This window comes from Nymphalis io, unplaced genomic scaffold (assembly GCF_905147045.1).
Source record: "Nymphalis io unplaced genomic scaffold, ilAglIoxx1.1, whole genome shotgun sequence".
NCBI lineage: Eukaryota > Metazoa > Arthropoda > Insecta > Lepidoptera > Nymphalidae > Nymphalis > Nymphalis io.
Window position 1 is genome coordinate 12,501 of NW_026089613.1, and position 13,443 is coordinate 25,943.

Consider the following 13,443-nt stretch of genomic DNA (forward strand, 5'->3'; position numbering starts at 1 on the left):
GGCTACGTTCGTTTCCGACAGCTAAGGTGGTACTCGCCGTCTCGTACATGGTAGCCATATATCTGCAGAACCCATCCGGCAGCCCTCTCGCCCTAAGCAGCTCAACAAGTGCCGCGTGCGACACTGTGTCGAATGCCTTAGAGAAGTCGAGCACCGCCACGTGGCATTCTCGCAGTTTTTTCCTGCTATCCCCCAACACAGCGTCAAGCACGGCGGTGTTTTCGAGAGTACCATCGGCACTCACGAAACCGCGCTGACGCCCGTCAGGTGGGCAGCAGGCGAGCAACCTCCTCGCCAGGATGCTGTGTAGGTGCCGAAGTGGTACCGACGCAATCGAAATTGGCCGATAGTCACCCGGACCTTTCGGAGCATCACTTTTCGGTATGAAAATTGCTCTACACTGTCTCAGTGATTCGGGGATACTCCCCTGTATCATCCATTCGTTGAACATTTCCGCTTTCGATGATGCCGGAATTGCCCGCCAGTCCTCCGCACGGATTCCGTCCGGACCTGGCGCAGTCCTCATGTCGATGCGGGACGCTTTCACCTCATCTATCGTTACCGGCGCCCACAGCTTTGCGTAATCGTTCACACCCCCGTAAGGGAGCCCCTTTCCGAAGGCTTTTAAGGCCTCCTTCGAAGGTCCCGGGGCGCTCGACACTGCTTCGAGGATTGGTCGCCAGTAGGTCTCCAGTTCCCCTAGGCTGTGCCTTACGGCCCGAGTGTGTCCGTCGATTACTTCCGTTGCTGCACGACTGGGACACTTCCGAAACAACTCCTGCATCCGTGCGTACTCAGCTCGTCTCCGCCTGCGGCTAGACCGAAAATCTGACGCACTCGGGTAGTCAAATCCATTATTCTTACGGCGGAGACGTCTCCTAGCCTTCGCCCCAGGCTCGCAGCGCCGCTTCCGTCTCTCAATCTCCCGAAGGAGATCTTCCAGTACTTGCGCCGCGTTCGAGCTGACAGGGGTTTGGGCTGTACGGCGTGGCTCATCGTCAGGTGGGTCTTCGGAGGCGCTCTCTGGCTCTCTCGTAGGCAGCACTTCCGGGGTCCGTTCGGTGCGCGAACCCCTTCTCGCGTTGGGCTCAACTTCCGAGAGTGCCAACTCCTCCAGACATGTTTTCACAAGTCCTTTGTATTTGGCACTCCGGCGTTGGCCTTTAACTGCTTCCAACGTCCTACGGAGTTGGGGCAGTTTGGCGAGAAGGTCTGCGTTCGGACACTTCCCGGTTTCCCTCGTAAGTTGCGCCTCGACTCGAGCCATGAGAAGCAATTCCTCCTCACTCCACCTGCGCTTCACCAACGCTGGAGCAGCCTCCGCATTGGCCTCGACGGGGTGGGCTCTACGTTTGTGAACACCCAACCCCGTCTTGGTTCCAAAAGAACGTCCACACATTGGACAGGTCCATCCAAGTGGCCGCCCAGCGTTCCCGCCGGGAACGCCAGATCGAACCACCGGGGAGGAACTGACCGTGCTCCCCGACTCCTGTGGAAGATCGGGGCGGCCCAATATTTTCTTATTTGGACTTTTTGCAACGGTAAGATCTCCCATGTGGTCGGGCCGCAAACCCAACCACGGGATTCGCCCACGGTTTTTGCAAGGTCCCAACCGAAGAAAACCGCTAGGCTTGAAGGTCTCCGTAGAGACCAACCATCGGGACTACTGCGAGGAATCTCACCTCGCAGTCACCACCTGGATTACAACCTTAAGATGGAAGGCTGTCGCACCACTCAAAGAGAATCCAGGGTCAAGCCTGATTCCGGTCTCCACCACCGCAGACGTATCCGTGAGGACCGTATCGGCGATGGTGGAGACCGCAATGGAATAGCGCTTGTGGCCTCGTCGACGAGTGGATTAGGATATTTGCACCAACGAGGCATGCAGCACCGCAACGGCTACTATCGGGCTGCCTAATTTAGGTGCGGATCCCCCCCTCCCACATCAGCTTGGCAGCGGCGCCACGGGCAGGCTGTGGATAGGAGTTGGGCGTCGTGACAAGTCACTCTTCCCCTTTGACGGGCTGGCCGCGCATTCTTCGCATCCCCGAAGCTAGCCGGCGGGCTCGGAAATTCGTGCTACGACCAACCCGTGAGTATCTAAGACAACATCTTCCCCGTTAGGGGTGTGAGCATTCCACCAAGACAATGCCACATTGATCAGTCCAGGTTGCCCACATATTTTCATATGTGTGCAGACACAACCGCCATGGGCCAATACCGCAGGTTTGCTTACTTAAGAGAGTCATAGTTACTCCCGCCGTTTACCCGCGCTTGCTTGAATTTCTTCACGTTGACATTCAGAGCACTGGGCAGAAATCACATTGCGTCAACACCCGCGAGGGCCATCGCAATGCTTTGTTTTAATTAGACAGTCGGATTCCCCTTGTCCGTGCCAGTTCTGAGCTGACCGTTGAACGGCGGTCGTACAGAACCGCGCCGATCGCGCACGAGACGAAACCGACGCGGCCTTACGGCTAGGAAGATCCGCGGAAGGCCGGAACGCGGGTCCGGATTCCGCACGAACGTCCCGAGAGACGAACGAGCTTCGACCAGGCCCGGCACCGGCCGCATCCGCTTCCCGTCCAAACCCGACACGCCCCGGTCCTCAGAGCCAATCCTTATTCCGAAGTTACGGATCCAATTTGCCGACTTCCCTTACCTACATTATTCTATCGACTAGAGGCTCTTCACCTTGGAGACCTGCTGCGGATATGGGTACGAACCGGCGCGACATCTCCACGTACATCCCTCACCTGAATTTTCAAGGTCCGCAGAGAGTATCCGGACACCGCCGCAAATGCGGTGCTCTTCGCGTTCCGAACCATATCTCCCTTCTATAGGATTCCATGGAACTCGAACGCTCAGGCAGAAAAGAAAACTCTTCCCGGACCCCTCGGCGGCGTCTTCAGGCCACTTTGGGTTACCCCGTCGAACACTCGCTTTGAAACGAGGGAACGATTATTGAAACGGTTCCGCTGCCGGGTTCCGGAATAGGAACCGGATTCCCTTTCGCTCGAAGGGCGTTATTCAGTTTATATATATATATATAAAAAAAAACACGCCACATCGACATAAGATCTCTCCTTGAGCTTAGGATCGACTGACTCGCGAGCAACTACTGTTCACGCGAAACCCTTCTCCACGTCAGTCCTCCAGGGCCTCGCTGGAGTATTTGCTACTACCACCAAGATCTGCACCGACGGAGGCTCCAAGCGGGCTCACGCCCAGACCCTTCTGCGCACTCCGCCGCGCACGTCCTACTCGTTACGGCATAATGACGCAAACGTACAACGTCGCACGTGCCCGTAACGGTAGTGTATAGGCAAAACGCTTCAGCGCCATCCATTTTCAGGGCTGGTTGCTTCGGCAGGTGAGTCGTTGCACACTCCTTAGCGGATTCCGACTTCCATGGCCACCGTCCTGCTGTCATGAGCGACCAACGCCTTTCATGGTGTCCCATGAGCGTTTTTTAGGCGCCTTAACACTACGTTTGGTTCATCCCACAGCGCCAGTTCTGCTTACCAAAATTGGCCCACTTGGCACCGTCATCAGATCTCCGGCTTCATCGTTCGAGTAAGCCGGAGTTCTCACCCATTTAAAGTTTGAGAATAGGTTGAGGTCGTTTCGGCCCCAATGCCTCTAATCATTCGCTTTACCGGATGGGACTGTTAATTATCGACGCCAGCTATCCTGAGGGAAACTTCGGACGGAACCAGCTACTAGATGGTTCGATTAGTCTTTCGCCCCTATACCCAGTTCCGACGATCGATTTGCACGTCAGAATCGCTACGGTCCTCCATCAGGGTTTCCCCTGACTTCGACCTGACCAGGCATAGTTCACCATCTTTCGGGTCCCAGCATCTGTGCTCAGAGCGCGCCTGCATTCACGGATTGGAAACGAGACGCCTCGGGAGTGCGAGAGATCGATCGAGACCGAAGCTCCATCCTCCCTGAGCGTGCGCGCGTGTTTAGCGCGCGCGCGCCTTCACTTTCGTTGCGCCTTTCAGTTTTATGTTTTAAATATCTCAATGACTCGCACACATGCTAGACTCCTTGGTCCGTGTTTCAAGACGGGTCCTGCGAGTGCCCGAAAATGAATCATCGCAGACGGATACGCGCACAGTCCGAGACAAAACACGGCAGCGACGACAGCAACGCCGCGTCGACGTCCGCACTCGGGCAGGAAATCGACGGACGACGTTCGCTTGCGTCGGGCCGGACGCGCGTGAGACGCGTGCGCGATTCGTATTATATGTACGATTTTGTACTACCGTCCGACGGCCGGTCGGCCACCGTCACGGTCCAATAGTGCGTGCGCGAACACGAACACGACTGGACTCCCGAACGGCGCTTAGACCGACATCGAACGGGTCGCGATGTATTACTGAGAGAGAAGTGCACGCCGTCGACGAACGTCGACGGACGCGACCCGTGTCACACACGACGAACCCGCTAGGGGACACGTATGCGCGACATCGAGGCGCGCGCCCGTACGCCGTCGAATGACGATGAATCTCTCCGTTCGTTCATTCGAGTTTCGCAGGTTTACCCCTGAACGGTTTCACGTACTCTTGAACTCTCTCTTCAAAGTTCTTTTCAACTTTCCCTCACGGTACTTGTTCGCTATCGGTCTCGCGGTAATATTTAGCCTTAGATGGAGTTTACCACCCACTTAGGGCTGCACTCTCAAGCAACCCGACTCTGAGGAGCGTACCTCTCGCCGTCTCGCTCCGTCGCTACGGGCCTGGCACCCTCTACGGGAAAACGGCCCCGTTCAAGACGAACTTGGACAGGAGTGGCGACGACGAGAAAGCGATACCTCCCGAACACCACATCTCCCGCGATCGTTACAACCGCGGGATTCAGTGCTGGGCTATTTCCTGTTCGCTCGCCGCTACTAAGGAAATCCTGGTTAGTTTCTTTTCCTCCGCTTACTAATATGCTTAAATTCGGCGGGTGATCCTCCCTGATCTGAGGCCAACGATAAAAAAAAAACGAGGCAGACGCGATATCCGTCAACGCGACGGCGCCGCTTTCGTCGAGACGAGACGAGACGAGACGAGATCTTCATCATCATCCGTCCGTTCCGACGTCGGCGTCGACGCGCTCTTCGGACGTCGAGTCCGCCTACTATTCGTTATCGCGCGTGCACGCACGTGCGCGCGTTCGTTCGTTCGCCACCCCGCCGTCTGTGTATATAATGATAACACAGACACGAGAGACGACACGACGCGACACGACACGACACGACACGACACGCCTCGAAAACGAATACGACGTTTACATGTCATCACGTACGCAATGCGCGCTTTATGTGTATACGTCGTAACGAAAACGGAGCTGTTTTATCGATATACGTTCGATCGATGTTCGATAACGAGAAACGTACGAACTCTCGCTCTCTCACTAGACTAGAAGAGATCGGCCCTCATATATCCGATTACCCTCTTTGATCGAACGATAGAACGACGATCGAAAGGTCGGAGATGGGGGCGCGCTCTCGACTAGACCGATCGACGAAGACGACGACGACGTAGACGACGTAGACGACGTAGACGTACGAATCGGTAGAGCGAGCGACGCTCTCGGTCTCTCACACATCGCGCATAACGAAACTCCGTGACGTAAACGTACACACGAACCGTATATAAATACAAAAATTTTGTAATATACACGAACACGCATGGTACATAAACATACATACACGTCGTATTGAAATATTTGAACGGACCGAGAGAGAGTCGGTTCGTATACGAATACGAATACGAACGAACTCTAAAACGGATACCGTCATGTGTTCGAGAATAACGTATAAAAGTTTAACATTACGAAAAACTATATACACATTAAACATTGAACAGTGTGGTATATATTTTTATACAGCCGGCCCTCAGACAGGAGTGGTCCTGGATGTTTCTCCACGGACCGCAATGTGCGTTCGAAATGTCGATGTTCAAATGTGTCCTGCAGTTCACACTATGACGCGCAGTTAACTGCGTTCTTCATCGACCCGCGAGCCAAGTGATCCACCGTCCAGGGTAATTGTTTATTTTCATGATGATTAGTTTCTACGATCACTGAAGCGATTCTATACACGCCCGTGATATTAGTTTGTTTAATTTTTTTTTTTTTTTCTTTTTTTATTTCTTTTCAGTATATAAATAAAAATTAAAAAAAAAAAAAATATTAAAAAAAAAAAATTAAAAAAAAATATACGTTATTTGAAGATGACGATGCGCTATCGAAAGACGACAACATCGTGCTTTCCTCGAGAAACCGACGTCGAAACATCAGAAGGGACGCGTTGAACGACCCCGTTTTTATTATATTCGGAGTCGTCGTCTCGCATCCGAACGACATACGAACGCCGAACCGCATTTTGTTTTATTTCATTTTACGAAAAAAACAAACGAAACTTTCAGCGGACGCTTCTCGTATCCCCGCCGACTGACCGATTGACTGACTGACTGACTGATCGTCGATCATCGTATCATCGTCTAGGAGAGCGTGTGAAACGCATCATCGCACGTATCGATCGAAAGCACGAGGCCTCTATGAAAATATGATATAACGCATAAAACACAAAACACGAAAACACATCGACGTCACCACGAATCGATATCATATTAAATTCAAAAACGAATTCAAATCGACACTCACATAACGACCGATCGATGTAAACGATGACGAGACTCGTAATCGAACGGAGACGACGACGCGTAACGTAGACGTAGACGTAGACGTAGACGAAGAACGAAAGACGAAAACGAAAACGAAGAGCGACGAGAGTCTTGAACTCGAAACGTATACAGTGTCGTATATATATTATACATGTGACTCGCGGCGCGGATTCTTGCCGGTCTACGTACACAGGTATAACGAAGACGACTACGGTAACGACGAGTGAAGACTGCACGCGTGCAACTTCGATGTTCGTTAGCTAGCGTTCTCGCTAGTTACGTTCGCCGCGTACATACGACGTCCACATTCGAATTGAAAGTACACGATTACATACGTCTTACGACGATCGTTATATTCGTATCTCTTTTTATAATACTACGTTTTAATATATATACGTATATCGATTCGATGACGACGCTTCAGCGATACGTATTGTATTTATATATTTTTTTGCGAATATCGTTATTTTCATACGTGATGATACTAACGTCGAAGGCGATGACGACTCGTATATCAACGAACGCCTAGACGAAGACGACGTAGTCGTCGTCGTCGTCGGAGAAACGATAATGCGATCCACCGATCGAATTCGCATTTTTTCGTATTATGATTCTTTTTGGTTGTTGTTATTGTTATTGTTTTATTATATCGTCGTATATCGGCACTCTCATTGCTCTTTCGTGCTGCACTGTTTATCTCGCTCGTATACAGAGAAGAGCTCGATCCGCACAGAGACGAAACAGAATTCGAGATAGATAAACGTACGTTAATGATCCTTCCGCAGGTTCCCCTACGGAAACCTTGTTACGACTTTTACTTCCTCTAAATGATCAAGTTTGGTCAACTTCCCAGCAACGCCGACGGCCGTGAAGCCACCGCGTGTCGGTCCGAAGACCTCACTAAATCATTCAATCGGTAGTAGCGACGGGCGGTGTGTACAAAGGGCAGGGACGTAATCAACGCGAGCTTATGACTCGCGCTTACTAGGAATTCCTCGTTTATGGGGGATAATTGCAAACCCCAATCCCCAGCACGAAGGAGTTTCAACGGGTTGCCCGGGCCTCTAGGCCAGGGAGAACATGCTGATTCCTTCAGTGTAGCGCGCGTGCGGCCCAGGACATCTAAGGGCATCACAGACCTGTTATTGCTCAATCTCGTGCGGCTCGAAGCCGCCGGTCCCTCTAAGAAGAATTTTAATACGCCGCCAGTGAGTTGCTCGACCGAAATCGGGCACACCTAAATGACGACGCCTATTTAGCAGGCTAGAGTCTCGTTCGTTACCGGAATTAACCAGACAAATCGCTCCACCAACTAAGAACGGCCATGCACCACCACCCACCGAATCAAGAAAGAGCTATTAATCTGTCAATCCTTCCGGTGTCCGGGCCTGGTGAGATTTCCCGTGTTGAGTCAAATTAAGCCGCAGGCTCCACTCCTGGTGGTGCCCTTCCGTCAATTCCTTTAAGTTTCAGCTTTGCAACCATACTCCCCCCGGAGTCCAAAATCTTTGGTTTCCCGGAAGCTGCCCGCCGAGCCATTGTAGTAACGTCGGCGGATCGCTAGATGACATATTTACGGTTAGAACTAGGGCGGTATCTAATCGCCTTCGAACCTCTAACTTTCGTTCTTGATTGATGAAAACACCTTTGGCAAATGCTTTCGCTGATGTTCGTCTTGCGACGATCCAAGAATTTCACCTCTAACGTCGCAATACGAATGCCCCCAGTTATCCCTATTAATCATTACCTCGGAGTTCTGAAAACCAACAAAATAGAACCGAGATCATATTCTATTATTCCATGCACGAAATATTCAAGCGGCATTTTGAGCCCGCTTTGAGCACTCTAATTTGTTCAAAGTAAAATTGTCGGCCCACCTCGACACTCACCGAAGAGCACCGCGATAGGATTTTGATATTGAACCGGCGTTTTACCGCCGGCTCACCGACGATATGCTCCGCAAACGTGTCAGTATCACCGCGGATGCGGTGCACCGACAGCGCGGCGCACAAATGCAACTACGAGCTTTTTAACCGCAACAATTTTAGTATACGCTATTGGAGCTGGAATTACCGCGGCTGCTGGCACCAGACTTGCCCTCCAATTGTTCCTCGTTAAAATATTTAAAGTGTACTCATTCCGATTACGAGGCCTCGAAAGAGTCCCGTATCGTTATTTTTCGTCACTACCTCCCCGTGCCGGGAGTGGGTAATTTGCGCGCCTGCTGCCTTCCTTGGATGTGGTAGCCGTTTCTCAGGCTCCCTCTCCGGAATCGAACCCTGATTCCCCGTTACCCGTGACAACCATGGTAGTCGCAGAAACTACCATCGAAAGTTGATAAGGCAGACATTTGAAAGATGCGTCGCCGGTACTGGACCATGCGATCGGCAAAAGTTATCCAGATTCATCAAAATTAACGACTTCGGACGAGACGCCCTCCGTCGATTGGTTTTGATCTAATAAAAGCACTCATCCCATCACTGGTCAGAGTTCTGATTGCATGTATTAGCTCTAGAATTACCACAGTTATCCAAGTAACTGAGTAAGATCTAAGGAACCAAAACTGATATATTGAGCCATTCGCGGTATCGCCTTAATACGGCTTGCACTGAGACATGCATGGCTTAATCTTTGAGACAAGCATATAACTACTGGCAGGATCAACCAGGGAGCTAACATAGATTATTCTCGACGACGACGACGACACGTCCGTGCGTGCTTGCGCGAACGCGACACCTTCGCCGTAAGTTTCTCTCATTTAACTCGATTCTCGTTTCTAGCAACGACGACGACGACGACGACGTTGTCTTCGTTCGTCGTCGCTTCGAAACGAGGTTCGTCGTACCGTATCGATTCGATCGCGTTAGACGCGATAGACTCTTACGGTTGACTTTTTTCATTCATTATCATAATAAATAATGATAAATAACCGACGACATCGAAGTAGCCCGAGAAGAGCACGACGACGACGACGACGATTCGTCTTCTAAGATGACACTCGACGGTCACGAATATGAATATTCGAAACGAGATCGTTCATTTTAGAAACACTTCCGTACACGATGTGCACGTATGTTATTGTTCAACGGATATATGTGTCGTGAAACATTCGGATCGACGCCCGGTGTTTGAGTGTTCGTACCGATACTCGGGTTATGTATTTTTCGTACATGATAGTTTTTGTTAATATAAAGAGTTTTAGGAACGACCGTTTCGCATACATTTCTATATGCATTAAACGAACGTACTGAATCTTTTAAAAACTCCGTCTGCCGCGTTTATCTCCGAAGACATCGTCATCGCACCACACATCGGGGTCCACAATAAATCTACACGAGAACGTCATACGTTATCATGTCGATGAATTTGTAGAGAGAGGAGCGATGACGACGCCGGAGTCGCTTTAGAAAGAGCAACTTACGTACGTCCGTCGGTCGGCACAGTTATAGAACGAAAAGTATATTTCTCCACATTATTTGTATAATATATTATTATTGTAAAACGACAACGCCGCGACGAGCTTACGACGACGACGACCGCGGCAGCAATACATTATAATATAATACAATACTAGAAGAAAACAACTTTTCGATAGAGTCTTATCTTCAACGGTTGCGACGCGTCTCACGAAATAATATTTTCATATATATCGTTCGACGTTCGAACCGAACGTACTCTATGTATATGCCGGACGATGAATATGACATTCGGCGCTTCATAACGGCGGATGTATTTTTTTCGAATATTTTTATATTTAATGTTTTATATATAATATCAACCCCCTCCCCGTCGCAAGGAATAAAACAAAGAACTCCCCCCCAACCCCCTAACCTCCCACCCCCACCCCCGAAAAATTAACGCGGTACGTTCGTGTATTGTGGAATCGAAGTTTATATTTTACGACGATAACATACTTTATTTTTCTGAAATATTTTAAAATAACATTAGAATCGAACACGATAACGATATCCGAGTGATTTCATTCGATCACTAAATTTGAACTATAACAGAACGATAATAAAATATCTTTGAAATGTGAAAAAAATAACGCGGTACGTTCGTGTATTGTGGAATCGAAGTTTACATTTTACGACGATAACATACTTCATTTTTCTGAAATATTTTAAAATAACATTAGAATCGAACACGATAACGATATCCGAGTGATTTCATTCGATCACTAAATTTGAACTATAACAGAACGATAATATAACATCTTTGAAATGTGAAAAAATTAATGCGGTAAGTTCGTGTATTGTGGAATCGAAGTTTACATTTTACGACGATAACATACTTTATTTATCTAAAATATGTTAAAATAACACTAGATTCGATCATTGCATTTGAAATATAACAGAACGATAATATAATATCTTCAAAATGTGAAAAAATTAACGCGGTACGTTCGTGTATTGTGGAATCTAAGTTTACATTTTACGACGATAACATACTTTATTTATCTGAAATATTTTAAAATAACACTAGAATCGAACACGATAACGATATCCGAGTGATTTCATTCGATCACTAAATTTGAACTATAACAGAACGATAATAAAATATCTTTGAAATGTGAAAAAAATAACGCGGTACGTTCGTGTATTGTGGAATCGAAGTTTACATTTTACGACGATAACATACTTCATTTTTCTGAAATATTTTAAAATAACATTAGAATCGAACACGATAACGATATCCGAGTGATTTCATTCGATCACTAAATTTGAACTATAACAGAACGATAATATAACATCTTTGAAATGTGAAAAAATTAATGCGGTAAGTTCGTGTATTGTGGAATCGAAGTTTACATTTTACGACGATAACATACTTTATTTATCTGAAACATTTTAAAATGACACTAGATTCGATCATTGCATTTGAACTATAACAGAAAGATAATATAATATCCTTCAAATGTGAAAAAATTAACGCGGTACGTTCGTGTATTGTGGAATCGAAGTTTACATTTTACGACGATATCATACTTTATTTATCTGAAATATTTTAAAATTACACTAGAATCGAACACGATAACGATATCCGAGTGATTTCATTCGATCACTAAATTTGAACTATAACAGAACGATAATATAACATCTTTGAAATGTGAAAAAATTAACGCGGTACGTTCGTGTATTGTGGAATCGAAGTTTACATTTTACGACGATAACATACTTTATTTATCTGAAATATTTTAAAATAACACTAGAATCGAACACGATAACGATATCCGAGTGATTTCATTCGATCACTAAATTTGAACTATAACAGAACGATAATAAAATATCTTTGAAATGTGAAAAAAATAACGCGGTACGTTCGTGTATTGTGGAATCGAAGTTTACATTTTACGACGATAACATACTTCATTTTTCTGAAATATTTTAAAATAACATTAGAATCGAACACGATAACGATATCCGAGTGATTTCATTCGATCACTAAATTTGAACTATAACAGAACGATAATATAACATCTTTGAAATGTGAAAAAATTAATGCGGTAAGTTCGTGTATTGTGGAATCGAAGTTTACATTTTACGACGATAACATACTTTATTTATCTGAAACATTTTAAAATGACACTAGATTCGATCATTGCATTTGAACTATAACAGAAAGATAATATAATATCCTTCAAATGTGAAAAAATTAACGCGGTACGTTCGTGTATTGTGGAATCGAAGTTTACATTTTACGACGATATCATACTTTATTTATCTGAAATATTTTAAAATTACACTAGAATCGAACACGATAACGATATCCGAGTGATTTCATTCGATCACTAAATTTGAACTATAACAGAACGATAATATAACATCTTTGAAATGTGAAAAAATTAACGCGGTACGTTCGTGTATTGTGGAATCGAAGTTTACATTTTACGACGATAACATACTTTATTTATCTAAAATATGTTAAAATAACACTAGATTCGATCATTGCATTTGAAATATAACAGAACGATAATATAATATCTTCAAAATGTGAAAAAATTAACGCGGTACGTTCGTGTATTGTGGAATCGAAGTTTACATTTTACGACGATAACATACTTTATTTATCTAAAATATGTTAAAATAACACTAGATTCGATCATTGCATTTGAACTATAACAGAACGATAATAAAATATCATTGAAATGTGAAAAAAATAACGCGGTACGTTCGTGTATTGTGGAATCGAAGTTTACATTTTACGACGATAACATACTTCATTTTTCTGAAATATTTTAAAATAACATTAGAATCGAACACGATAACGATATCCGAGTGATTTCATTCGATCACTAAATTTGAACTATAACAGAACGATAATATAACATCTTTGAAATGTGAAAAAATTAACGCGGTACGTTCGTGTATTGTGGAATCGAAGTTTACATTTTACGACGATAACATACTTTATTTATCTGAAACATTTTAAAATAACACTAGATTCGATCATTGCATTTGAACTATTACAGAAAGATAATATAATATCCTTCAAATGTGAAAAAATTAACGCGGTACGTTCGTGTATTGTGGAATTGAAGTTTACATTTTACGACGATAACATACTTTAGCGACATCGTTCATGACACGAACTAACCACGAACGTGACACTACAAAATTTACATCTTATAATATCTTTCAAATGTGAAAAAATTAACGCGGTACGTTCGTGTATTGTGGAATCGAAGTTTACATTTTACGACGATAACATACTTTATTTATCTAAAATATGTTAAAATAACACTAGATTCGATCATTGC

At 45.9% G+C, this 13,443-nt stretch overlaps 2 non-coding genes and 1 pseudogene across 2 annotated transcripts; all 3 read right to left on the bottom strand.

Annotated features, from left to right (window-relative positions):
• LOC126780850 (large subunit ribosomal RNA) overlaps positions 1–4,983 on the bottom strand; it is an 8,084-nt pseudogene extending 3,101 nt beyond the window's left edge.
• A 904-nt stretch (positions 4,984–5,887) lies between these two features.
• Positions 5,888–6,044, bottom strand: LOC126780847 (5.8S ribosomal RNA). Its single transcript, XR_007670571.1, has one exon. It is a non-coding gene; the product is annotated as a 5.8S ribosomal RNA (ribosomal RNA).
• Positions 6,045–7,451: 1,407 nt separating this feature from the next.
• On the bottom strand, positions 7,452–9,354 carry LOC126780849 (small subunit ribosomal RNA). Its single transcript, XR_007670572.1, has one exon. It is a non-coding gene; the product is annotated as a small subunit ribosomal RNA (ribosomal RNA).
• Between the last annotated feature and the right edge of the window lie 4,089 nt (positions 9,355–13,443).